The following is a 27,910-nucleotide window of genomic DNA, read 5'->3' as shown; positions in this document are numbered from 1 at the left end:
CAAACCCGATGACCGTCGAACAGAGTACGACCGGTTGAAGTGGATACGTGGTTTCTGGTTCGTAAAGAATAGGAATCCAGTGCACGGTCGTGGGGATGGCTTGATATTCCATGTACCGCTGATACGGTGATCGAACATATAAAATCGTTTCCGGTTCAGAACCGTTGACGACGAGTCCAATGCATTTCCCGTTAGGATTCGATCCAGTAGCATTTTCGAACCCGATTTGAAACGGGTATTCGATCAAGAGTCCGACCTTCTCAAGCGAATTTCTCTGATCGTACGTATTCAAAATATCTTGGACAATATATTGAGGATGGTGCTGATACGTCCATTGTTTTTGAATGAGCGCCGTACTCTTATTGTACTCAATGGGAAACGGGATGGGTTTCTCAGGATTCACGGACGGTAAAAATTCAATAAAGGAAGACGAAAAAGCCGTTCGCGTTTTCAGAGGATCGTAATAAACGTCCGGTCGATCTTTCCATTCGTTGATGAAATTATGGACGAGGTCATTCTCGTGATGGACCTGGTTGGACAAAAAACAAAGACGATACCTTTTCCCTCCGTCATCTTCTGGTAAATGTAATCTGGGCCCGTTATCATCATCAAAGTAATGTCCTCCTGGATACGGTATATCCCATTCGTCTAAATATAGAATTGTATGATTATTTTGGGAGCGGTACACGTTTTCGAACACGGGATTTTGTAAATACCGTTCGATCGTTTTAGGATCTTTCACAAAAAATGGTGTGGCGAAAAGTTTGAAAAGATTGTGGGAGGATTCCGATGAATTCGGGATCGTGGGGAAAATGACCCGTTCGTTTTCTAAAAGAAGGATCCATGATGCATTGCGTTGAAGAAAAACGGTACACGACAAGTCCGACATTTTACAATAGGCGGCTAGGGCGAGAACGAGTGGTTTCTGACTCGGGACGACTTTATCGAAATGAACGAGTTTTCGAATCACAGAAGGTTGAAGCCGCATATGGGCTAAGGGAAAAAAAATCGTACCTTGAATCACATTGAATCCTCCTAAATGCAAGCCATGAAATTGGCTGTAAAGTGTAGCGTATTTATGAATATTCATTATCCTTTGTTTTTGAGAGGGTCGGATTAAAAAAAGAAGAAAATAGATATCTGAGAAAGTATCCGCAAGTGGAAAAGCTTACGATGAGCCGATTTTATAGTTGGCGTAGTATCCGAACTGACATTCGCTAAGGGGTCTAATAAAATCTAAAATCCATGGCTAGAGAATAGATGGGGAAAATCTTTTATGCTTCTGATAAACCCGCTCGTTGTAAATCCAGAATCCATTGGTTAGAACAGATGCGGGAAATGTATTTGGAATTCTAATAAACAGACCAAACTGCCTCGAGTATCTGCAAGTAAAAAATCTTACGATGAGTCAATTTTATAGTTGAAGTAGAATCTTGGATCCATTAAGGATATTGATAGAACTTGTATGTAATTAGAGAGAAAGGAATGAACAAGATAAAATGAGTTATGAATCATTTCTCCGATCCGTTTTTGGATCTAATTATAAGACATTTATGCCTTTTATTCATACTATTCAGCTTTACTGTTTATTTGTCATTACATTAGTAATTTGTCTGACCATCTACATGATTTATGAAACACAGCAAGATAAATATTAGGAAAACTATGTTCCCCCTTCATGGTATTTGTTTTTCAGACATATATATTATGGATTAAGTTATTTCTTTATCAATAGCGTCAGATCCTGGCACCCATTCAAAAAATCATTAATAATAATTTAATATCATTAATAAAATTTTGAAACCTTCTAGTATAAACCTTTTTATCAAATTTTTAGTAAAATAAAAAAGATCCTAAAATCCTTACCTTTTAAATCTAGTGTGTCCCATAGGACAAACCGGTTTGTCCTATGGGATACACTACATTTAAAAGGTAAGGATTTTAGGATCTTTGTTATTTTACGGTCAAGGAAAATTTAAAAGTTTTATGGAATCCTTATATTTTTTTTAATCAATTTACTTTTTAGGTACCAAAAAAGGATTAGATTAAAAAATATAAGACGAAGTGAAAAATAATAGATAATAATTAATAATGAAGGGTAGGAATCAAGATGGATACTGAGGAACCTACAACTTTATCTGAAAGGAAAAGAAAAAGAAAAGCATATTTGAAACATTATTGGTCACTGGAACGAGTAAAAGAAGCAAATCGATGGAGAAAACGAGAAAGGCGAAAAGATCCAAACGTTCGATTCAAAGAAAAAGAATACCAACGAATGAGACGATGGAAATGTTGGGATAACGCTCTTCCTAAACATAGACATAAGCCTGACAATACAGTATTCAAACAATGTCCGTCGATGGAGGAATGTCAAAATATTATTAAACGTATGAATATTTCGGAAGGAACACGAGCTAAGTATGAATTTTATTTTAATGAATTCTATGATTGGTATCAAAAACATGGTGACGGTATAAAATATCATTATAAAAGAGCACTAGAGATATATGAAAAGTATCTGACTGAGGAAAAGAGGAAATCGTATAATAAAATAAAAAATAAAATCGTGTTTTTATACCGTTTGCTCGGTGAAAAAAAGGAGCGCTCGAAACAAATTCATATTAAAAGATGTCAGGGTCCTCTTCTTACATTAAATGATCTCAAAAAACTTAGAAAAATAGTTATAGATCGCTATGAATATGAAGAGATGGCTTTATTTATTCTTGTCATTCTTGAAACTGACTTAAAAGCAATCGAAATTTTAAAACTTCTGAACGAAACAGATCTTCGACGACATTATGCAGAAAAGAAATTGGCATCGTCCAATATATGGGATCAACGTAATCGGTTTTTATATGAATTTTTGGCTTGGGTTATTGCCGGCCCACTTTTCTCTCGATCATTAGATGGTTGCTTAAGAAAATTAAAACGATTCTTTCGAAAGTATTTTCCGTATCGACCCTTTAATCCTTCCTATACTATCATTAAACGTTCCATGAAATTGCAAAATATCGTAAATATATACGAGAAGAAGCTAAAAAAGAGATGAAATCAGTGTAACTAATGGGAATCAAGATGAATATTGAGGCATCTACAATTTTGTCTGAAAGGAAAAGGAAAAGAAAAGCGTATATGAAATGGTATTGGTCACAGGAAAAAGTAAAGAAGCAAATCGATTGAGATCTCGAGAAAGGCGAAAAGATCCAAATGTTCGATTCAAAGAGCGGGAATACAAACGAATGAGACGATGGAAATGTTGGGATAGCGCTCTTCCTAAACAGAGACATAAACCTGATAATACAGTATTCAAACCATGTCCGTCAATGGAGGAATGTCAAAATATTATTAAACGTATGAATATTTCGGAAGGAACACGAATTATCTATGAACTTTATTTTAATGAATTCTATGAGTGGTATCGTAAGCATGGTGACGGTATACCAGATCATTATGCTGACGCCTTAAAAAAATATGAAAAATATCTAACTGAGGAAAAGAAGAAATCGCTTAATCAAGTAAAGAATAGACTTTGGTTTCTATATCGTTTGTTAAGTGTTAAAAAGGAGCGTCCGAAACAAACTAATACTAAAAGGTGTCAAAGTTCTCTTCTTACATTAAATGACCTCAAAAGACTTAGAAAAATAGTTATAGATCGCTACGAATATGAAGAAATGGCTTTATTCATTCTGGTCATTCTTGAAACCGAATTAAAAGCAAAAGAAATTTTAAAACTTTTGAACGAAACAGATCTTCGTCGACATTATGCAGAAAAGAAACTGGTGTCATCCAATGTATTGGACCAACGTAATCGGTTTTTGTATGAATTTCTAGCTTGGGTAATTGCCGGCCCACTTTTCCCTCGAAGATTAGATTGTTGCTCAAGAAAACTAAAACGATTCTTTCAAAAGTATTTTCCGAATCGATCCTTTTGTCCTTCCTTTACCATCATTAAACGTTCTATGAAAATTGCAGGTTATCGTAAATATATACAAGAAGAAGCTAAAAAGGAGATGGAATCAGTAACACAAGAGTCTATTCTTTAAAAAACTTTCAAAAAATATAGGGATCATTACTTTTATGGATTGAAAAAGATAACCAGATTGGATCTTCAAAAGCACTTCGTAATCTGAAGTAGAACTCAAAACACTTAGATAGGTTAAAAAAAATAGGATAATCATTTCTTTCTAGTAAAACAAAAAATAATTAAGAAGGAAAAATCTCTTACCTTTATTGAAGCATTTGTCGTAACGTAGAAGCTGCGTTGAAAGATGTTACCTCTTCAGCAGTACAGACTGATCTGTAGGGAATGTCGGATTGTTTAAATAGATAAGTGAGAGTCTGGATAATTAAAAAACCACAAGGATCAAGTCGATCGAATTGGTAGGAAAAATTTTCTGTAAACTTAAAAAAAAATCCCCCTTTTCGTCTGAAATTGATGTCTTCAATTTTTCGAAATTGTGAGACATCATTTTCGGACAAAAAGGGGGGGGGGTAATTTCTAATTACACCCAATGTAAGATAGAGTCACGGTTTGTTTTTTCAAAAAATTTGAGACATTTTCAGACAATTTTTTTTTTTCAACTTACTCAATTGATTTGGTCCTTACATTTTTTAATGATCCAGTTCATTACGGATCCCGATAAAACCGAGCTATATTCCTATGCACACACTGATATTTTCCTTGAATCATAGCCTTTACTTGTGGAAATTGACACATGCATTCATGCTGATTGAACCCCCTATAGATAAATGTACCATTTTGACAAACGTCTTTCGCCAATTCTCCACAATCCGGTCCATTGTAAAAAGCTGGATCCGTACAGTAACACGACCACTGATAGAATCCATTTTTTTCGGTAAGAATAATCATACCCCCTTTTTCAGTTTGACACGGGTAAGGATTCAGTTTGGGCATACAGAGTCCTCGAACACATTGCATTTCTTCCCCGTTTGTGCAAAGAAAATCACATGTATCCACACACCAGACTTTTTCTCGTCGACAATCTTTAAGCGGTATAGATTCGTTCATGGGGATGGAATCCGATTCTATGACAGAAGTAGGAAAGAAAAATAGAAAGAGACCAAACATCATCAAGAATATATACATTTCAGCCATCTTTTTTTTTTCTTTGGACAAAAAACAATGGATAAGGATATGGAAAGACGAGTTGATCAACACGAAGAACGTCGATCTTGTCGTCAAACGGCTCTTCAGTCTAAAATTAATACTTGGCGAGATGCTTGTACGGCATGCTTTAAAATCATGGATGATTGGGCCACGATCGATTTTAAAAAATTCCATTTCATATTTGAACGATGGGTCTCGATTCTCAATCGTATCTTGGAAAATCCAATTCGTCGATTGGACCGTTACGAAATGTCCATGTATTATTGTGAAGAGCCAGGAGGACCCAAAGAGGTTATTCAGTTATATATTAATGAAACCGAAACCGAGGAAGGAAAAATTCCCGTCTACGTTATTTTTAATCTTTTCGAGTGTATTAAAATTCATCGCAATTACTGCTTAAACTATTCCACTTCGAACAAGATGCTAGTAGATCAAAACAGGGGCACGATCAATATGAACACCTATTATGCTAATCAGGTCAATGTAGATCAAACTCGATTTTATCGTAATGAAACAACATGGCAATTATTATTCATTTTTACTTTACATGCCTTGGCTCATTTAGATGTGTTTGATTTATACGATCACGCTTACTATGATACACACCAGCACGTTCGAGATTCAGTTTTCTTCCGATTATATTTCTATGGACAAGTCATTTGGGGAATATAAAGCAAAAAAAAAAATGTCTTATCCTTCCAAAGTTCCTATTGAGTATGTTCAAAAAGTGTTAGAAGAGAAATTAAATCGAAACGTGCGTCGTTCTGAATTGACAGGGACATGTTCGTTGGGGCACGTTTTATTCGACTTGTCTCATTTACAAAAATTTTTTTCCCCACTATAGTCCAGAAGAGTTTATAAAGTTTCGAGACGATAAGTTTATAATCATTCCGGGAAATTACTGGTATGACGCTATGAGTGAAGAACCTCGTGTCGAAGACTATGTAAAACGTTTCTTAAACCGTAATAAAGTAGAAATAAATCCAAATATGCGGCGTCGATCTCAACGTCAACGTTCTAGAAGTCGATCGAGAAGTCCAACGAGAGTCCGAACACGATCTCAAAGTCCAACAAGAGTCCCAAGTCGATCTCCAAGTCTAACAAGAGTCCGAAATCGATCCCGAAGTAGCTCTTCGAGTATAGATATACCCATTCGGCATTACTTGGCTCCTCTACCCAAAAAAAGAGGGAGAAAGAGAAAGTCTAAACTCAAAGCTCGTGTTGGCTACGATCAAAAGTTTATAAAAGCCCTCGAGACAAACGAATCGGGTCTGATTCTAAAACCGACTCGAGGAATGGATCGAGATTTAAATTTGCCGGGATCTATTTGTCGGGGTATTCGCCAAGTCTGTCGCTACAAGGATCCTCAAACGAAACGTTACATCAATTTTGTTCGTGACGGGAGTGAAGACGATGAGTACGTGCTGCAACTGGAATATTAACAAATGATGGGATTTTCTAACGGATTAAAAGCCAGCGGGACAAGAGCCTTCCAGTGATCCGAATAATATAAATTATAAGGATCGTAATCATATACATAAGACGGTAAAATGGTTTTATCGGTATGATTCTTCCAAGCATAATCATCTCGAAGGGACAATAATACTGATTTAGAAGTGCACGGTGACAATAAACCTTGAATCATGCGTGTTTCCAGTAAAAGAGATGAACGGGGTCCAAAATATTCGGGATCCATAATTTGATGAGTGATCTTGGCCGTTTTATAGTTATACACCCATAGTCGTATGGACTGGGGTAAATATCGAGTACTTTCGTCGTGAGTTAAGTTCAAAAATTCTCGAATGGCAGGAATGTTACTATTCAGATACATTATGAAATTATAAATTTGTTCTTCGAACATCTTGTATTTAAACATATCAAATTCAGCAAGATGGTGACTGGACAGTTTAACACGAAAACATTTTTCCGGATATTGATTTATATTAAAATCTTTAGGATCGATTTGTCGTCGAATAACCAATTTACTACTCTCGTCCGAAGTGATAAATTCCAGTTTATATGGATTGGGTTCTTCTAAATATCTTTGATTCAACTCGAAACATGGGGAGTCAAATCGTTTTACTTTCCCGTCTGATTTATAAACCTCTTTGTAATAAATATCCATGACCACATAACCCAATAAAATGGGATATTTTTTCTGTTTCAATAAATCGAGGACGAGTTGTTTATAATCCATCTTCTTGTTTATCTCGCAGAAAGCCACGTTCGAATGAGTTGACGAATAGGCTCATGGGGCATGAGTTCTTGAAAAGTATCTAAAACCTCGGCCAGACTGCGTTGTCCACTTTTACAAATCAGTTGATGCGTTACATCGTTGAAGACGACTTTCTCGGAGAGAATGAATTGACCGCGACATTTCTTCTTAAAATAATCCGGATGCATGAGTTTCACGTACCGAATAATGTCTCGAGTCGTTCGTCGATTCAAGAACCGATGCCATTTCTTCTCGTTTAAAAATTCTCGATGACCGATGCGTTCTCTCTTTTCCACATTCAGAGCTCCAACATCCACGAGCACGGGATGATGGTCCGTGCACACAAAAGAACATAATTTTAAAACGGGAGCCGTTCCTCCGAGTCGATAACAAATACTACACAAGAAAACAATGAACGTGTAAAACGTTTCTGCTAAATATTCCGGTTGAAGAATGCGAGCACTATAAAGTCCAGGATTCATTTCAAAGAGACCTATTGTATATCCCGAACGTTCTCGGAAATGCGTTGCAAAAGGCAACACATACTCCGAACTCAATTGTCGATGAAGAAGGATCAAATCGAAAAAATGTTCGGGCAAGTCACAAGAGCTGCTGGCACTGTAAGATCTCCATTGCATCGAGTGGGAAGTAAACAGGCAGTGGAATCGTCTTTGATTGAAATTATTTAAAATGAGAAAACAGGCATAATCAAAATGCCAAGGACATTTGGAAGGAGCATAATAAACAATTTCTTTCACGTGTTCAATAATAGTATGAGTGGTGGATCGACTCATCTTCTTCTTTCTTTAATAAAGAAAGATGGTGGTGGTCTGTGTCTTAGATATGGATGAGACGCTTGGATACTTTGAAGGAGAAACATTTCAAATTCGACCCAAAACCAATTTCCTGATCCAGTTTTTACGTCTTTGCAATATCGATATCATTTTGTGGAGTAAAGGTTCGGATGATTATGTCGAGCGAGTGATCAACAGTTCATTGCACGATATTGCACGATATGCGTATTGGATATTTGGCCGCACGCAATGTGAAAAGTCGTGCCGAAAGTATAATATTTCAAAATGTTCGGAACATATCAGAGTCTTGTACGATTACGACATTCTTTTAATTGGGGTCGATGATAACGTCAATGAAAATATGGACGAGCGCTATGATTTAAGAATTCACGTGAAGCCGTACAAGCAGATAGACCCCGTGATCAAGAACTGTATAAAGTCGTGGAAAAAATTACCCAATTTTGTATAGATCATCAACGAGAGTTGTAGATGAAGCGAGATAGGGTTTTTGCTATGTCAGCTGGGAACCCCATTCCGTATAGAGAAGTGAGTACGAGAAAGTTATGTGTATATAGTTCTTGAAGCAATGACGTCATTTTTAAACAAACCAATAGTAAGCCAGTTTTAAAAAATGATGATTGGGAAAAGGTCGGTTGAAAATCTGGCTGGAAAAAATATGACAGGAAAATTTACAACCATAAAAAAAAAAAAAAAAAAAAAAAAAAAAAAAAAAAAAAAACTTTTTGTTAATTTTTATCATGTCTTCTAGACATGATAAAAATTAATGACCCCCTTTTTTGTTTTCAGTGATGTCTCAGCATCATGTTTCTAAAATACACGACTCACCATTTCTAAAAATAAAATTCCAACAAAAGAATGAGTCATAGTTTATTTTTAGAAATGGTAAGACATCATTCAGAGACAAAAGTGTGGTAGTGTTAATTTTTATCATGTCTAAAGACATGATAAAAATTAACAAAAAGTTTTTTTTTTTTTTTTTACTTTCCAGATATTTTTGTTCCAGCTCTCACAAAATTTTTTTTTCCACTCGACTTCATCAACCAAACAAGACATTGCAAAATTCCTTCTAGAATGAATTCTCGTTTATCTATTTAAGTCATCCCATTTTCGCTTCAAATCAGTTTGTGCTGCTAAAGAGGTAACATCTCCTAAGGCCAGTAGTCTAATAACCAAGATACTACATTCTACTTTGTTCGAAAAAAAGAAATCTATTGAGTAAGAATGGATTATTCGTTGATTATCAAGAATATTCTTTCTTCTCCCATTCTTGAGAAAGCTATCGACGAATTAAAAGAACGTCAAGGTGCTCTCAACTTAATATGTCCCAACTGGGAAGATGTTTTAAATCACGATCCGCTGTACGAGACACATTGTCAACAAAAAGTTCAATTTTCCAAAGGAACTCGAAAAGATACTGTTCACATCCGAAACATTATTGGTTTACAAAATTGCTATAATGTTCTCGTGGCTGGTTATTGGTATTTGAAACCTTGGGAGAATAATAAAACAGGAACTTCGTTCATGACTCGACTGTGTGCTCCTTTAACTAAAATTGGCGAAAGCATGAAAGAGAATCCGCAACACAAATTTGCGGAGAATTGTCGTTTTTTCATGGACCGGTGCGATCCCGCGTTCTGCTCTGCTTGTAAAGAAGCCCAAGATAAATTTCAAATTCATAGAAATATGTGGTGTATACGAAAGAGTCGGATCTTTAATGGAGAGGGTTTAAAAAATACTTTTCAGTGTTCGATTGAAAATATGTTTGGTACGACGACTTCTTTTCTAGGTATTCTAAACCTTCAAATTTCTAACCGGTACACTTTCGGAGAAAATTCGTACAAGATAGGAGGTTTAGTTCGCGAATTTATCTTATTTAAAGAATCTGTTCTGTTCTCGACCGATCTGGATATTGAAACTCCTCTTTCCCTCCCTGTAGTCGAAGAGATGGAAGAAGGGGAAGAGAAGTGTCCCGAAATTATCGGCATTCCCAATTACTTCAAACCCGTTACTCATTTTTAAATAAGAAGAAAGCATTTAGAAATGGATTTATGGAAAATCCATTGTCGACATTTATTATCCAAACGACGTTACCGATTTTTTGCCAAGATGGCTCAAAAAGAAATGGATCAACTTCCCTATCTCACCCCTCATCATATGTTTATTCATCGAGGTTTATCGGAATCGCTGTTGAGTAACAGTTTTGTGATTACCGATCATATGCTTTCCAGCATTATACACCGAAAAGATAATATTGATCCTCAGTACAGTCAATATTTGAACAAAATCGTTCCTTTTAATCAACCTCTCCTCCTTCAGTTAATAGCCACCTCGATCGCGGAAAAGGTGAAAACGGAACAGAAAGAATTACCGATGGACACAAGAGGACTTCCTAAAGACCCAATAGAGGATCCAAACGCTAGGAAAGTAAGTGTTATTAAGGGGGGTCCAGGAACCTCCACGGAAGATGCACTGAATTAAATGTTTGGCGTAAACAAGTAATTTAAAAAATAATGGACGACCCTGTGAAAATGGTGAAGGCTCAACGAAACGATATGGTCTACAGTGTTCGAAAGTATTTATTATCGATCCAGAATCTACAAACCAAATATAAATTTTTGCAATATTTTGAACAAATAGGGGCTCAACGGTGCATGAAGATCGAGGCGATAAAATAAAAGTTGTGAACCTCTATTGAAAAAAAGAAGATGACGCTTTGGATATTTCTTCTCGTCTTTTATCTTTACCTGATCATGATCTACCTGTTTCGAAACGAGTCCCAAACGACTACAACCCCTCCTTGGCAATCCATTTCCTACCACCCTCCTCAGCGGACGACGCTTTATTCGACTTGCATTCACGCAACCGATTGTGACGACGATCAAATATGTTTTCGGGGTGAATGTCTTCCCAAACTCCTTCCCCATACCACTTGTTCTTCAGCTACGGGAGAGTGGGTTCTGGTGAATCAAAAAGGATTGAAATTCGCGACCTGTTTTTGTAAATACCCTCATCTCGTCCCGCAAAAAGAACGCGGGGGGAATTGTGACGTAGACATTGCTTGCGGACCTCACGGCCGATTAGAAAGTTTAGACAAAGATCCTTTGAAAGAAGGTAAATGTGTTTGCGATTTTGGATACATGCCGCTTTTGCAAGGTTTCGGGTGTGAAGAAATGACCGCTCACGAACGATTAGCGTTTTCGAAGGAAGAAGAAGAAAACAACGTATGGGATCCGACCGTATTTTCCGAAAAGTATCTCGCGTCTTTCCAGAAACCCGGTTACTTCCAGCAGCCCTGTTCCTTCGATGCTTTTACAGGTCAGCCTTTAAAACATACTTTTTATCATGCAGAATTTGGAAGTTGTGTGTGCGATCCGAGGTATGGGAATATCGGGGTGCGACTCGATCATCCCTATTATTTGAAAAATAACGATAAGGGCTATAATGCTTGCGCGAATATTTTTAAAAGCGAACCCGATTCCCCGATCCATCATGTGAAACTGTTTGCCTATTTCTACATGTTTGATTATTCGCCGGTCGCGTTCATCGAATTTGAGAATTTAGACCCGACTCAATTATCCTATCCTTTTAATTATTACGTGGTCCAATCCAAGAAACACCATCTACAGATCGAAGAAACGTGGCCTTTTGACTACATGCAATATATTTTTAAGTACCTTCCCTTTACGGTGCATACGCGTCACTGCCACGAAGATCCTATTTTTCATGTTAAAACGTGCTACGAAACCATTATTCGACAAAACCAGCTCACGCGTTGCCAGTTGATCGAGCAAGAACTGGATGGAAAATTAAGTCAACACGCGAACGCCTACACGCTCCTGTATCGATATCCCGTATGTCTTTTTTCAGAGGAGGATCGACGCGTTCCCGAAATTTATCAAGGTCATGTCGTTCTCAATCCTTTCCATTTACTGTTGAAAACCCTCCCAAACCTTGTTCGATCGAACGGTATTCAGATGAAACCGAATGAGGAAGGCATGTGGCATGTCACGTTTGCTCGAGCTCCTTATGTAGAAACATATGCGGCGACGTTAGATCCAGCCGTCTTTCCCGATATTAAAGGAGAACCCACGAAAGCGTTGGAAAAAGGTCATTTCTCTTAAAGAGAAAGAGAGAGAAAATCAAAATAAAAGAAAGGGAGACATATAATCAAAATAAAAATGAAACGCGCTCATGAAGAATCCGAAAAGGAAATGGACCATGAAGAGGGGGAGAAGGAGGAAGAAGAACCTACCCATAAACGAATTAAAGAGTCGGACGTGTCTCTATTATTAGAGCTTCAAAATAAACACACAGATCCCGGTCAGCAAATGAATCGAGAATTGGAAACGGCTCGCGAAAAATATCTCGTTTCTTATCTACGGAAAGTCATTGAAAAACTGCCCATGAGTAAACATGTTCTAGATTCAACGACCGAAATTCCAGAAGGCTACGAAGGATTTTTAGAAATGTACAGTATCGCTAAAACATGCGTCCATTCGGAAATTCAGTTAAAAAAATTGATGGCGTTTAATTCCATCTTTGACATGTTGAATGGCGTGATCGGAAAAGTCATTCACGATAAATATATCGCTGCATATTTAACGAAACTAGTCACCGATCACGATTTGAATCGGGCTTTTGCCGTATTCCAAGAAACTCTGCAAGCAGACGATACGAACGTATCCACGGAACTCCATTGCGTTTCGTTTTTGATTCAAGACGAATTGTCAAAGAAGGAACCTCTCAAAGTCCCCAATCCTTTGTATAATCGTTTCACGCAGCAAATGTATGCCGTCAGTAAATACGTGACAAGTATATTAATGGCGATCGCAGCGAATCATGCAACTGCATCTACGCCTGACTTTGAAATGATCGGAACACCTAGAAAAGGAGAAAAATAACCAATGAAAAAAAAAGCTTAGAAATACGAACGTCCATTAGTAACAAAACATGACAATGTCAGTTGGAAAAATTAACTCTACCCCCTTTTTCTTTTTTGTTGTGAATGATGTCTCACACTTTCTAAAACTAGATTTCTAAGCAAAAGAATGAGTCATATCGTTCTTGGAAATTTATTTTAGAAACATGTTGACACCTGATTCAAACCAAAATAAGGGGTGAGGGGTAGTAAAGTTAATTTTTATCATGTCTAAAGACATGATAAAAATTAACAAAAAGTTTTTTTTTTTTTTTTTTTTTTTTTTTTTTTTTTTTTTTTTTTTTATAGTCAATTCGATGTGGACAAGAAGTTACCCTTTTTTAACCAGAATAAACTTTCACTTAACTATTTAAATCGTCAGTCAGTGCTGTGGACTGGATCCAAGCTTATACTCCATCATAGGAAAAAACCTTCTTATTTGGGTCCATATTCTTAAAAGAATTTCTTTTTTTGAATGTCTATTCTCCATTCGATAAACCACGCAACCAACACCAGAAACACGATCCATCGAAACTGAAATATATAGAAGAGTTTAGGAAAGAAATGAAATCCATGGAATATAGTTTCGGCCGCTTCATGGTATCGTAAACGCCGATCAAGGTTGACGAGCTGTTTAACCGGTTCAGGAGCGATTAATAATTGTCTGTCTTGATTCACCAGAATCGCGGAATGAGCCCAATCCACCTCATTTAAAGAATCCACGTTGAATTTTTCTGCCGAGGGGTAATTGGGATAAACATGTTCCGTTACATATCGTAAATGCACGTCTAAGAGTTAAGCTGTAAAAATAATATTTTTGGGATACGTCAATAACAATTGACTTCTTAGAAATTCTTCCTGATAAGGAATCCAAACTGATGAACGATCAAGAATCGTTTCCATAATGATATTATTTCATGTACTCTGTTTTTTCTTCTTTACCTATTCTAATGTTTCATGTACCGAAATTTACTCGTCTATTATTCGGGACAATCGATCCCTTTTCATTTCAATCTTCTTCAATGGTATCGACAAGTCCATCAAGAAATCACATAATAAAGGAATCATTAGTGGATAAAACAATGTTTGGTTTTAATCTTCGTTCGACTCTCGCCATAACCATTTTAATATGTCTGGTGACAACACTGGTCATCATGGCCCTCATCGTATATCGTCTCTCCTACGGCAGTGTGGCTTTCGTTTACGATGCTGCTGATCCGAATAAAGTCACGACCAAAGGAACGACAGCGAGCGATTTCTGGGCCAACAATAAAATGTTGCTCATTGCTCCAACGGTTGTCAATGTGATCAATATACTAATGGTCGGTTTATTACTTTACGTGTAACCGAAAAGAGAATAAAGACTAGATTCAAAAATACATCACGATGGATACAAAGGCTATCATGGTAATTATCTTATTAGGAATTGTATTTGTCTCGTTACTCAATTTCGGCTACCTGGCAACAGCTATTTACAGTGATGCGACACCCAAAACAGGAGCCGAACATTTTAATCAACGCAACTGGATGTTTTACGGAAATATAATGTTACATATTATAGCTCTGATGCTAGGTGGAGGCATTTTTATGAAAAAGTAATGATTTAATTAAAAAAAATATGACAAGACCTACCCAAGATGAATCCAAAATCTTTCAGAGAAATACTTTCATAGATAACGATGAGTCACTCGTATTCATAAACACGTTCAAGGTGATGGACGGGCGTAACTTCAATCCAAGAAGAAATATACCAACAACTGCTTTTATTGACATCTTGCCCACTCAAGAAGGAAGAACAAGAATGATCAGAGTCAGCTAGAAAAATTTCCCAAGAGCTGAAAAAAAAAAAAAAAACTTTTTGTTAATTTTTATCATGTCTTCTAGACATGATAAAAATTCACTCTACCCTCCTTTTCGTTTTGAATGATGTCAACATGTTTCTAAAAATAGATCTCTAAGAATGAATCATACTTTTCTTGGAAATCTATTTTTAGACACATGTTGACATCATTCAAAACGAAAAGGAGGGTAGAGTTAATTTTTATCATGTCTAGAAGACATGATAAAAATTAACAAAATGTTTTTTTTTTTTTTTTTTTTTTTTTTTTTTTTTTTTTTTTTTCACTACTAGAAAATATTTTTCTCAGCTCTCAGAAATTTTCCCAGCTAACTCGATTGACCAGACATCACTATTTTCTTACAATAATGAACTTTCACTTATTTATTTAAACCATCCCAGTTTCACTTCAAATCAGTTTGTGCTTGAATACAAGCTTCTGTTCAGGTATGTTAATAATATATTTTTTGTTTCTTTGGCTTTTCGCGTTTAGTTTATGTGATTCGTCTTTCGCTATAGAGATCCAATATCTTATAATGGCAATTTTGATTTAAGCTGGTCACCATTTTCGCCATTTTCCGTAGCGCTTGATCTGCTCGAGTGTACATGTTGCGTCTATCTTCATAAGACATATCTAAATACAGCTCATTGGCGTTCGGTTCAATATTTAGGTGATACACTTCATGATTGCGTTCTTTGTCCATGAGAAACTTGAACACATCAAATTCATTTGGCCGGCGATCTGATTTGAACGGTTTCAGGACTCTCGGACTGTAAAGTCGTTTCCCCTTCGGATCAAAGACGAAACCCGGACAAGGTCCACCTTTTTGAGAACGAACTTCCACCTCGTCCGGTTCAACATCTTCTTCGACCTGTCGGCCATTGTCGGAACGATACTGTAATTTAAACCGTCGCCAGTTGTCAATAAACGCGTCGAGAGTATCCTCCGATTCTGGAAAATATTGTCGGTAAAGCGTTTCGGCTTGAGTTTGTTCTTCGGGTAATAAATTGGCATACTCCACATATTCAGTGAACAATTTCCGGAAAATAGGATCTTTCTCACTTAAATAAGTGGCCATTTCATCCAACGTCATTTCGTATAACTGTTCGACAAAATTCATGATGGAAGTGCTTTCTTCTTCTTATTATTATTATTGAATTTTCAAAGCGGACATTATATCTTCCATTCTCTCACATTGATAGCGGTATTTTAAATATTTGAAAGATGTGATGGCCATGAGCGCTAGAAAAATGACGAGCGTTAAGACCGTGAAATGAAATTTAAAGTGAGTTTCTTCCTCATGCACAATCAACACGCAAATGGAATAGAGTAATCCGCCCGCTAAAGCAAAGATAACGAACGGTTCTAGCTTCGAAATATTCATGGGGATCCTAAAAGCGACTGGGCAACTCTCAAGTTAGTAAATACTTTATTCCAAAATTCTTCGTGAATAGCGAGCGAATTTTCTAAAGAGGCCTGGAACGTTTCGTACTGAGGCAGAGTTTGAGCAAACGATAAAATACAGTCTTTGGGATTCTGCATCGGCGTATGAACTAACCATTCGCGTAACCGGTTCCACGTCTCGGGCCAACATTGAATTTCTTGGTTGAACCGATCGGCAATCGAGGGACCGAACGTTTCATTCAAAAACCAAGAAATGCAAGCTACAGTTTGTTTCATAATCGTTTCTGAATTCATGGTTCCTTATTTTTAAATATTTTTTTTCATTTATTTCAGAAAAAGAAAAAGAAGAGCAAAGAATGAATCATTTAGACGAATTGTTTCAGTACCTTCTCCAACACAAGAAAACAATTGTGTTTGGGAACCTGAGTCGATTACCCTATGTGATCAACGATTACATTTCCAAACATTTATCCCACCTCACCATTTTTGTCATTTGTCCCTTTTATACGTACCCGTCTTCCTCTCATGTGCGTGTGATTAAACCGGAAGAATTGAGTACGAACACGTGCGATTTATTATTCTACATTGAACCTTTTCCGCATGCCGTTTTACACCACGACATTAAAACGGCTCAACACCTCGTCATTTTAACGAGCCACATGATTTTTATCGATCGATACCATACGTGTTCCTATTTATCCTATTTTCATTTCCCGGGAAGTTTAGAAAGGTATATGGAAAAAACCAAACAGCTGATGGATTTGGAACAGACGTTCCTTTACAAAACGGATCTACCCGAAGTTAAAGAGTCCAAGAAAGCTCTTTCGATCGGTCCTAGTCCTACCCTGGATCGATGGATCAGTCCCGAGAATCCCGATCCGACTCCCTTAGAAAACATGTCATGGATTTTAATCGATCTCACGTCCTTCCGGAATACGTCGTCACTGTTATTTCATTTTTGGACAGCTTTTGATTACATGCTGAATCATATCGATCGCATTGAAGGCTGGCAATTGTGTTTTAAAACGTCCGCGGAAGCTCGTGCTTATAAGAAACTCGTTCAGAAATGGATCGATTATCTCTGTTGTACGGAATTCCAGCACGGGAACGTGTTACAATTGAATGAAATTCTCTCCCTCACGCCTTTTTATCGAGCAGGGACGGTCGATCTTCCCATTATTTTAGAAAAGAAACGATTCGGACCTTTGGAATATATTCTTTGCACATCGGTTCAAGATGCGTATCGAGCTTCTATGCGATATAACTTAGATCCTGTCGTCGGATCCGTGTTTCGATTGAAATAAAGTCAGAATGAATGATCCTAACGAGGATGATGTTTCGAAGGAAATTCCACCTCTTGGAACACCCGAAGTTATTTATTATGACGATATTCTACCTTCACAAATTCAAAACCAAGTCGACCTTCCCGACGATTTCGAACTTCAATTTCCTCTCCACACGTATGCCAAATCCGATGTAACCACTAGCCCTTACATTATTCGACCGTCCGTTTCTCCTTCTTCTCGAAGTTCGAGTCCAAGTTCAAGAAGAAGTCCAAGAAAACGCAGTCCGAGTCCAAGAAGGAGCAGAAGTCCAAGTCTAAGCAGGAGCAGAAGTCCAAGTCCAAGAAGAAGAAAAAGTCAGAGAAATCGTAGTCGTAGTTTAGAAATACGTCATTCTAGAAGAAGAAGTCCTGTAAGAAGAAGACGTTCGGCTTCCTTTTCATCGTCTGCATCTTCTTCTTCTCCTTCCAATATCAATCGTAGAGGAACACAAAGACCCATTCGTAGAAGACCTATGAGAAAACGTCGAGGATACGTTCTTGGATCTCGAACCGTTCGTGTGGGTCCTAATCGATTGCTTCATAAATATGGTAACCATTCCATTACGTTTGTGACCGAAGGTGGGGCCCACATACGAAATAAGAAAATTCCCAATAAAGCTTGTCGATATCTATTAAGTCATTGCTCACGACGGCATCCAACAGCTCGAGATCGATTGCCACGACAAGCTCGTATTGTTTTGAGAAAGAAAAGAGCTTAAACACAACGAGTTGAAAAAGAAACAATATCCAAGCAATTCACAAAAGCCAAAAAGCAATTCAACAAAATAATAAAGTTCACTTACCAAAATGTGTATATAATAGACTTTAACTGAAGCTCTTTCGAGGCTGGTATGCAAAGCACAGACTGATCTGAAACCGAAACTCGAGTAATTTAAATAGTTAAGTCCTTTTTCTGGTTTTATCGATCGAACCAACTGGTTAAAATTTCCAGAGCTATATTAAAAAAAAAAAAAATATTTTGTTAATTTTAATCATGTCTTCAGACATGATTAAAATTAACTATCCCCCTTTTGTTCAAATGATGTTAATCTGTTGTCTCAATATGTTTCTAAAAATAGAACATGACTCATTTTTTTCTTGGAAATTTATTTTTAGAAATATGTTCGAAAAGATGAGACATCATTCCCAGACAAAAAGAAGAGAGAGTTAATTTTTATCATGTCTTTAGACATGATAAAAATTAACAAAATTTTTTTTTTCTACTACCCAACTTTTGCTTCTCCTTTCTACTTCCCCCCCTTTCGTTTCACAGTATATAAACAGCTGGAGCTGAGACGATTTTCTCATTTCATACTGAGGACAAGATGGATCAGGAAAACACTGTAACCCTGGAGCCTTTGACATTACCCTTGAAGGATCGTCTCAAGTACGTGTTGGATGAAGTCGTGCTGGAAGAATTTAATCAATCTAATTTGTTTACGACTAAAACCACCGTTCAGTTGAGAGTTTTAAAAAGAATAGCTAATATGATGATGTTTCCGTGGACCTTGATTCAAGATTTGAAACCTCTTGTACCCGTCCATCGATACTGTTTAAATACCATTTGGCGTTTATGGATGGATGTACAACAGCAGTTGGTACAAAATAAAACCATCTCCACGCCAGATGAATGGAATATGATCGAGAAAGTTTTATCTAAAGACTATTCTAGATCGACCGATCTAATAAGACTTTCCAACATCTTATTCAAACGACAGGAAATACCTAAGATAGAAGTGTATAAATTATTTGCCGTAGACGGATTGCTGGGCGAGGATCTGCAAAAGTATGTTTTTAATCTACAGTACGGAGGAGATGAAAAAACACCTTTAAACGAACAAGAAGCTCTAGATTTTAAAGCAGTTCATGCTCGAATCGTCCGTTGTTTATATCACGAAGTTTCCAAACGATCGGAATCTCTTCTCGACGTGGATGTGATTCGACGTACTATAGAAGAAATAATAAACACTACACCTTCTACCAGTGATGAAGTAAGCGAATGGGGTGCATTGTATTTAAAGTATCTTGGAGAGGATCTATTTTCAAATATATTTTACGAAATTAAAGTCTGGAAGACGAAAGAATTGGAACAATACCAGGCGAAAAAGAATCAACAAGAAAATAATTCTCAAAAGAGAAAGAATGTGAGAGAGGATCCTAGAATCAAGAAGAAAAACAGAAATAATATGTCGGACCTTACTTTAGCTTCGAGTGATTATTTCGACCCTTCGATTGTCGATTTGCAACCTGTTCGTTATCCTTCTCCCAAGAGTCCACCTCCATCGGAAAAGGGGGGAGAAGATCCTATTTCTCCCGAGAGTCCACCTCCATCGGAAAGAGGAGGAGAAGATCCTGTAGAAGCTTCCTTCGAAAGACTAGAGTGTGAAGACGAAAATGTAGAAACTACAAGTAGTGAACAAGGCAAAATGAACCCCTAGAAACTCGGAACATTTTTTCCATGGCTCTTTAATGGAATATAAAGAGTGGACAGTCCAATAATACATTGAAGGTATGTGGGAGACTATATATATATTTTTTGGAATAGATTTAAATACTTTAGATGCACAAATATTAGACGAAATGAACTTGTTTTTGTCCTTTACAAGAAGAACTACTAACCATGATAAAATGTTTTTCGAATAGCATCCTTTCCAAAATATTTTTTCATCAGGTTCCATCCTCAACTGTAAAAACTGATTTTGACAAGATTTTATAGATAAGATAGTTCATTAAAAAAATTTTTTGAGAACTGGTTTTTATCGCTATTCCATACGCAACTGTAAAAACTAAAATTTATAGGATTTTATAGTGGAGACAATTTATTTTTTAATTAAAAAAATTTTTTTTCGAACTGGTTTTTGTATATGTTCCATACGCAACTGTAAATACTGAATTGAATCTCATTTTATACTTGTTACTATATAAAAAAAGAATCCTTTTATTTTTGTTGTTAAAAAAGCAACAACATCGAACTTTTTTTCGATATATAGGAACAAAGCCCTCCTTCAAGATGAAATGGGATTCGTTTCAAAATAGAAATGAATATACTGTCACTTCTTACGATCTCGATCACGCTATTCGGTATGCTCAAGAAGCGACTCAACTCTATATTTACGAACAAGCTCTTCAAAGTCGGTACGCTTTTATTTTTAAACATACCACATTCCAAATAAGAAAAGCCGACTCCAAACGGGATTACTACATACCTAAAACCTTCGATCCGGAACAATGTCACGTCGTCGAAAAATTTGTTTTTACGCAAACGGGATGTGACATGATTGCCTGCTTCCCTTTCCAAGAAAATTTAGAATCGTGTTCCCCGGAAGATGAACCGCGATGGATTCGACTCGGAACGGGTTTCAGTTTAGCTTGCCAACCCGCCTGCGATCGTTTATATTCCAACACGCAGCAGAGTATGGACACGGAATATCGAAATGGAAAATGTGTAGCCGTAAATCTCGCCAAGAAATTATTAGCTCTCTTGCCCGAACAAGTTTTCTTTCAATCAAATCATCCTTCTCTTCCTCGTCATCATGCCGGCCTCAATCTCGTCGAGGGTCATTTACGACTCAACCAGCCTTATTGTGAAGCGTACGGTCTTGTTTTCAACGGGTCTGATTGTGTGACGACGACGGGGCAAGATATTGGCGAATTTTTCTTGGGAAGCAGTATCTATCGATCTATTTCCACTCTGCAAAAAAATCATACGTTCCCACCATATCCTCCTCATCTTCCCGACTTTGTACAAAACTGGCCCAAGAAACATGTGAAACGGTCCTTGGTTCATGAATTGGCGATTGATGTAGGGATCGATATCGGATTAGAAGCCGCGCAAAAAATCCTTGAAAAACGGATGCCTAAACTCTTAACCAAATTGAGTATGCAGTCTCTTCCCATTCAATCGGCCATCCTTCAAGCCGTCGTTCGGACCCAATTAAGTACGCTCGCAACACTTTCCAGAATCGCCGCGACAGGATTCTCGGTTACTTCCAATGTGCTGACGGGTATAAGTATTCTGTCCGCCGTACTCGATATATTGGATCCGTTTCATTTCAATAAAGTGCTGACTGCTCGAACTGTTTACGATATCGACTGGCGATTAGACGTTCAGTTTTATCAATCGGAAACTGACCATGTTCTAGAAATCACACCCGATCTTCTATGGGACGATTTAGAAGAAAATGCGAGCGATCGATACCTCTTCTTTGCCGAGAAAGTGCAAGAATATTTAGATGCTATCCATAAAGTGCCCATGACCGATCGACCCCAAACGCGAATGTCATTTCTCCAAAAATCACGAACAGACGAAAGAGCCCCGAAAAATTGGATTTATTTCACGATAATTGTTTATTTGTTAACAGGATTCACCTTCCTATTTCAACCCTACATGCATTACTTATGCGTGACCATCTTTTTCCTATTTGTGTTTTATTTTTAACGTCATTCTAAATGAAAGCTGAAGATTTTTGGAGGGGAAAAAAACGAATGACTTGGAGGGAGAGTAACTAACCAGTGAATAAACTAAAAAATCAGTTAGTACTTACAAATTACAAGATGTTTCTTCTTTCACAGCACAGAGTGATCTGAAGTGAAACTTGGAGTTTAAATAGATAAGCAAGAATCCCTTCCAGAAACAATTTTGACATGTCTGGTTTTGTGGATCAAGTCGGCTGGGGAAAAACTGTAAGAGCTGAAAAAAATTTCTAGATAAAAAAAAAAAAAAACTTTTTGTTAATTTTTATCATGTCTTTAGACATGATAAAAATTAACTACCTCCCCCTTTTGTCTGGGAATGTTGTCTCACACTTTCTAAAAATAGACCATCACTCCTTTCTAAAGAATAGAATTCCAAGAATGAGTCCTGGTTTGTTTTTCGAATGGGTGAGACATCCTTCCCAGACAAACAGAGGGGACAGTTAATTTTTATCATGTCTATAAGACATAATAAAAATTAACAAAAAGTTTTTTTTTTTTTTTTTTTTTTTTCAGCTGTAAGAAATTTTTTCCCAGCCGACTCGATGGACAAGATACCATTTTTTAATAATGGACTCTCGTTTACCTATTTAAGCTTTCCAAGTTTCGTTTCAGATGAGTCCGTGCTGCGGATACTGTTCTCCTGAAGATCTTTCAATAATACCACTTTCTCGGATAAAATTCATCACCATTCGCTTTTTTAGCATAACTTAGATAGATATAGAGAAATTCCTCGTTTTTATGATCTTTCGGGTAATACTCATTTCCATTTTCGTCTCGTGCATATCGGATGTAATTCGTCTCTGGCTTTTCCCGAATTCTATCCTGTATATAATATTCTTTTCCAATGCTGGATTTAGGATAAATCTCTCCTCCCCTCGCATTGACAGCATACGTTTTCACATTTACATCCAATGAATTTAACGGGTATTCTCCTCCATTGTTTAATTTAGGATAAAACTCGTCTCCGGAATTGGATTTGGCGTACCGACGAGGAAGCGCTATATATTCATGACCCCGATATTCCACAGCGTAATATTCATTTCCATGCTCGTCTTTGGCAAAAATAGGTCGACTGTCATTATCGAAATAATACAGCTCCTGTTTAGGTTTTTTAGGATCTTTTGGATATCGTTCTTTTCCAAATTCATCTATGGTGTAAACGGAAACCATGTTTTTTTCCTTTACCGATCTTGATATTTACATGAGTCACCTCCGATTATCCAGTTATCTTTTGATACATCTTTCGAATCCAGTCTTCAATCGATTGGCCCGTCGTTTTGAGATGTTCGGAATTATGAACGAACAAATAAGCCATGTAAGCGGCTAGACCAAACGTGAGGACTAATAAAAATAAAAAGATGAGCCGGTTCGTTAAGAGGGTGACTGCGACTAGGATGATGCTGATATAAACCGTAGAGTAAAACAATATGCCTTGACCTAAATAACGATCCATTTTTTTTCTACTTTATTCCATTTGAATCAACGAGTCAGCCGAGACCGGATAGTCATCGGTCGTGACGGGCTTTTCGGTCATTTCACCCGTGTACAACAACGTCATGTCAGGATCGGGGAGGGCTTTTAATTTTCGGTCTTCCCAGTAAGCTGAACGAGGATGCGTGACGAGAATTCTAAAAAACAATTTCATGTCGCGCTCGGTCCAAATTTCATAGACTGAGGTAAGGAGGGGTATACCTTCGGGATGCTGTGTCGCATCAAAAACAGCTTCTCGTCCATCTATTTTATATCGCGCTCCATGTTCCGGTATAATACGACTCAGCTCTTGAACTTCAAGTCGAAGGGTTAATCCAGCCGGTAAAATCCCTTCTTAGGCTTCTTCTTTGGGTACGCATACGTGATACCCGTACGGAGTGGCTCGAATTCCTTCTGTGGAGGAAGAAGAACAAAAGACAAAAGGTTGACGCCAATTACAAGTGGCGTATAATACGGAATCGGGAATAAATCGTCCCGATCGTATGCGATGGCCTTCACGACACGTTTCGGGAACGCTATAAGTCGAAGCCTGTTTCACAAATCGCTGCGACCAAAATTTCAAACCTTGCCGTCGAACGCGTTTCTTTCGAATTTTTCCCTTTTCGAAAAGACACATGTGAGGAGAAGTGGGTAAATAAATAGCCGTTTTCAATTGTTTGAGGAATGGCTACGGCGTGCAATCGGGATGAGAACAAATATTATAGCCGGGAATATAAACTTCTTCGTTAGTTTCGTCACAAGAGGTACGAGGTTCATGATCAAGAGTCGTCCAGGGCCGAATCCAATTCGCAACGATCGATAAATGATCGAATTTAAACACATCGAGATGCCGATACTGAAACGCGGCGGGGATGCGCGGTCGACATTCATTTCCGTCAAAAAATGTTTGAGGAGGACACGTTTGAATTTCCCTCCGAGCGCAATCAAAATATTGATCGCTCGTATCGCCTATCGCGAGTTTTGACGATGACGACTTATCCTCACAAGCCCATTCAACCGTATATTGATCCGACACTCGATAGCCTGGTTCTAGAACCGTACGTTCTCGGGTTGGATCACACGTGTAAGCTACAGCTCGATCCAAAGATGTTGAAAATGGATAGGACGGGAGATGTTTCGTATACTCGTGAGCGGGAACGACAATTTCTTTTGAGCTCGGTTGAACATTTTCACAGCAAAGAGGCGGTTGACATGTTTGGGACGTTTCGTCGTACACCATCGGTAAATGGAATAAGGCATCGCCGATCCATGTGTCCCAGGAAAGAGGACAGGATATAGTGTCGCGAACCATTCCGTTTTCACAAATCGCGTAACCCGGAGAGTACAGAAAAGATCCTTTTTGGACGATGGGGAGAGGTCGTTGCGTATTATCCGGAAATCCGTCGCAGAGATCACACACGCATCGCCGATAATGTGTCGAATATTTTTCTCCGGGCGAACATCGAATCATTTTCGGTCGATGGCCACGACACTCGATATACGTCACCTCGTCAATCGGAAAATGTTGACCGTCTTCACAGTAAGATACGAAATGTTTTCGCGAAGTGCAAGCGTCGTAGTAGAAAAATGTCTTGGGCGGACAGGCGATTCGAATCGGTTGTTCGTTCTGGCATTCGTAATAAAAACGTCGATTGGTTGGATCGGGTAAAACCGATCCGTCATGCTGATCGATGCAGGGATTGACAGGAATGCAGGTAGAAGGAGAATGTTCTTCTTGACACATGAGGACGTCTAGAACACGACCGTGCCGACATCGATAATAATAATACATCATGGACGTTTCGCGGGGTACAAAACTCTGCGATTGTAATAAAAACAGGTAGAGGTTTTCCCCGTTGCGGGGAGCTGAGTATCATCGGGCTGTCCAAAACATTCATCTTTTTCCCAAATCCGTCCTTCCGCGAAATAATATTCGGGTGGGAGAGGAAACGTCCATGTTTTTCCCGTGGAGGTGTGAAACGAAACCTCGTTGTCGTTTGAGGTCTCGATCTGATATTGGAAACGCGTCGTTGTCGTCCGAGGAGAATAAGGAACTTTCGGGGACGGGACCGAAAAATTATAGAAATACAAGTAGCAGTAGTATAAACCCAAAACGAATAAAAGTATGGCGAGCATCCAGCCTTTATTCATAAACGAGATGTGCCAATTATGGAAAGAGCAAAAAATTCCGAAAAAGGACGCAGCAGCGTGTTGTTCCAAACCGAATTATCGACATTTTTTAAAACAAGATCGCGCGTTGGATGAAATGCCGGCTCTGTATCGTGAATGTTTATCCTGTCAACAAAAAGGAAAGATCTTGGCGCGATAAAAAAGTAAGTCAGAATGGATTCGTATCGTCTAACCCGACGTTATTTTCGTCAATTGCAACGGCTTCACTTCCTCTCGCAAATGCGGCAACGCGATTGGTATCATCATATCGTCATCCAATACGTGATGGATCCCCAAAAAGGACGCCATTTCACACTTTTTCATCCGGCTATGGATACCCATACAGAAGAGTCGCTGGTTTTCTTTGGAAAACGTCGCTTGTTTCTTACGTTTATGTTGAAACGGATCGTTCACCAAGGTTTGAATGCCGAACAACGGTTACAACCGAACGCGTTATTACCTCTCAAATCGCTCGACGATCCCGTCTATGAAACACAACGCAAGGCTATTCAAAATATTTGGGAGGTCGATGCTCATTGGTATACTACGGAGAATAAAAACGATATTGCCGTGAAGAATACGGCTCCTTTCATCAAAACCGAACCTTAAGCTCTGTAATTTAAAATATCCATCGGATGGGTGAGATGATTCGGATACGACACGATTTCAATTGTATGAGGCCATTTTAGCATGTATTTATAATGTAAAAGATCGTGCCGTCTCAGCGTATCGAGCCGGATAGCTGAAATATAGGTTTTTTCTTCGTTGGTTTTCTCGTACAAATAACAAATACCTTGATCGACGAACACGTAAACGTCTTGAGGAAACAGTTGCAGAAGCGACTTGTCCTTGGAAAAGTGTCGAATCACAGTATAATGAGAACTCGTAGGGATTGGAACCGGTTCTAATTTATAAAGGAGGAAAGAAAGAAAAATGATACACCCGAGCGCGATCATTCTATGCATTGTATTTCTAGTGACTCTCTTGAATCTTTTTTATAAACCCGATCTCCGGATGCCTTCTATTCCTCCCTCATCATCATTAGCCTTACCAGAAATTTCAACCGAGACGTATTGCCCTTTCCAAATCTTTCAGTGTCCCGATAGCCATTGCGATTGTTCTCAGCTCTGTGAAACAAATCTCACGTTTTACGAAAAACTCACTCTTTCTGATAAAACATGGAATCATCTCGAACCGGGTACTTATTGTATTCCCCAAGGAATCCGGACCGCTTGTCTTTCTTCCTCGGAAATTCCTATTTTTTCGGCCTCGGGATTGCTCTGTGCTCCTCGTTCCTCTTTCACCCATCCCTGTCAACATCCAGAAGCCCGTGATCCTTCTCTCAATATTTTAATAGATCGTCGAACCCAACAACCCGCTCAAGAAGTAGCCGATTATTACGAAACGTTAGAAGATGGATCGTTCCGATACCAGTGTCAATGCCATTCTTTAGATCGACGAGGTAATCGAATGATTCAAACATCTCCGTGGGTCTGTTCTGTCGATTACTGCGTTCGAGATTTGTGGAACGTGCCCGGACTAGGATGGGACGCCGAACGACACGTCTGGGAATGTGGACCCTACGTGCATCGAGTTCTGGGCGATCTATCTTCCCCCTGTGTTTTGGAATATACACACATAGACGAAAAGCATAGGTTAACGGGAAAACGAGAATGCATGACCGATCAATCTGTTGAATTCCGACCAATTTATTGTCCAGAGAATCAGTCGGTTTTACGGTTCACAAAACGGGTCTTGCGAGGCAACACAGCGTACGATTATGTCATTGTACATGGAACAAGTGTTCCTAAAATTTCGAGAGGTCAAGAATGACATCTCATTTCAAACGAATCGAGAAAAATTTTCAAACGGACCAAGAATTGAGTCGGTTTGAAAAGGAAGACGAAAGCCCCAAAGAGGAAGGATGGTCGAAGAGACAAACGTTCGCCATTCATTTACTACTGGTAACGGCAGGTCCTACGATTCTTTTCGCTTTACTGGGCAACGTATTGAAGATTCATTATTATGTCGTCTGTTTAATTCTATTATTTTACTTTGGAGCTCTGGCCTACTTGATACGATACCGATTTCAGTGGCTATTGCAAGCTTTTAAAGAAAGCCAGAAATATATTCGTTGAATATGGGACTTGAAG

The sequence above is a fragment of the Stegodyphus dumicola genome, chromosome 8 (assembly GCF_044657685.1).
Source record: "Stegodyphus dumicola isolate Sdum_Otavi_A_Nest chromosome 8, ASM4465768v1".
NCBI lineage: Eukaryota > Metazoa > Arthropoda > Arachnida > Araneae > Eresidae > Stegodyphus > Stegodyphus dumicola.
Note: the sequence above shows the minus strand (reverse complement) of the source record.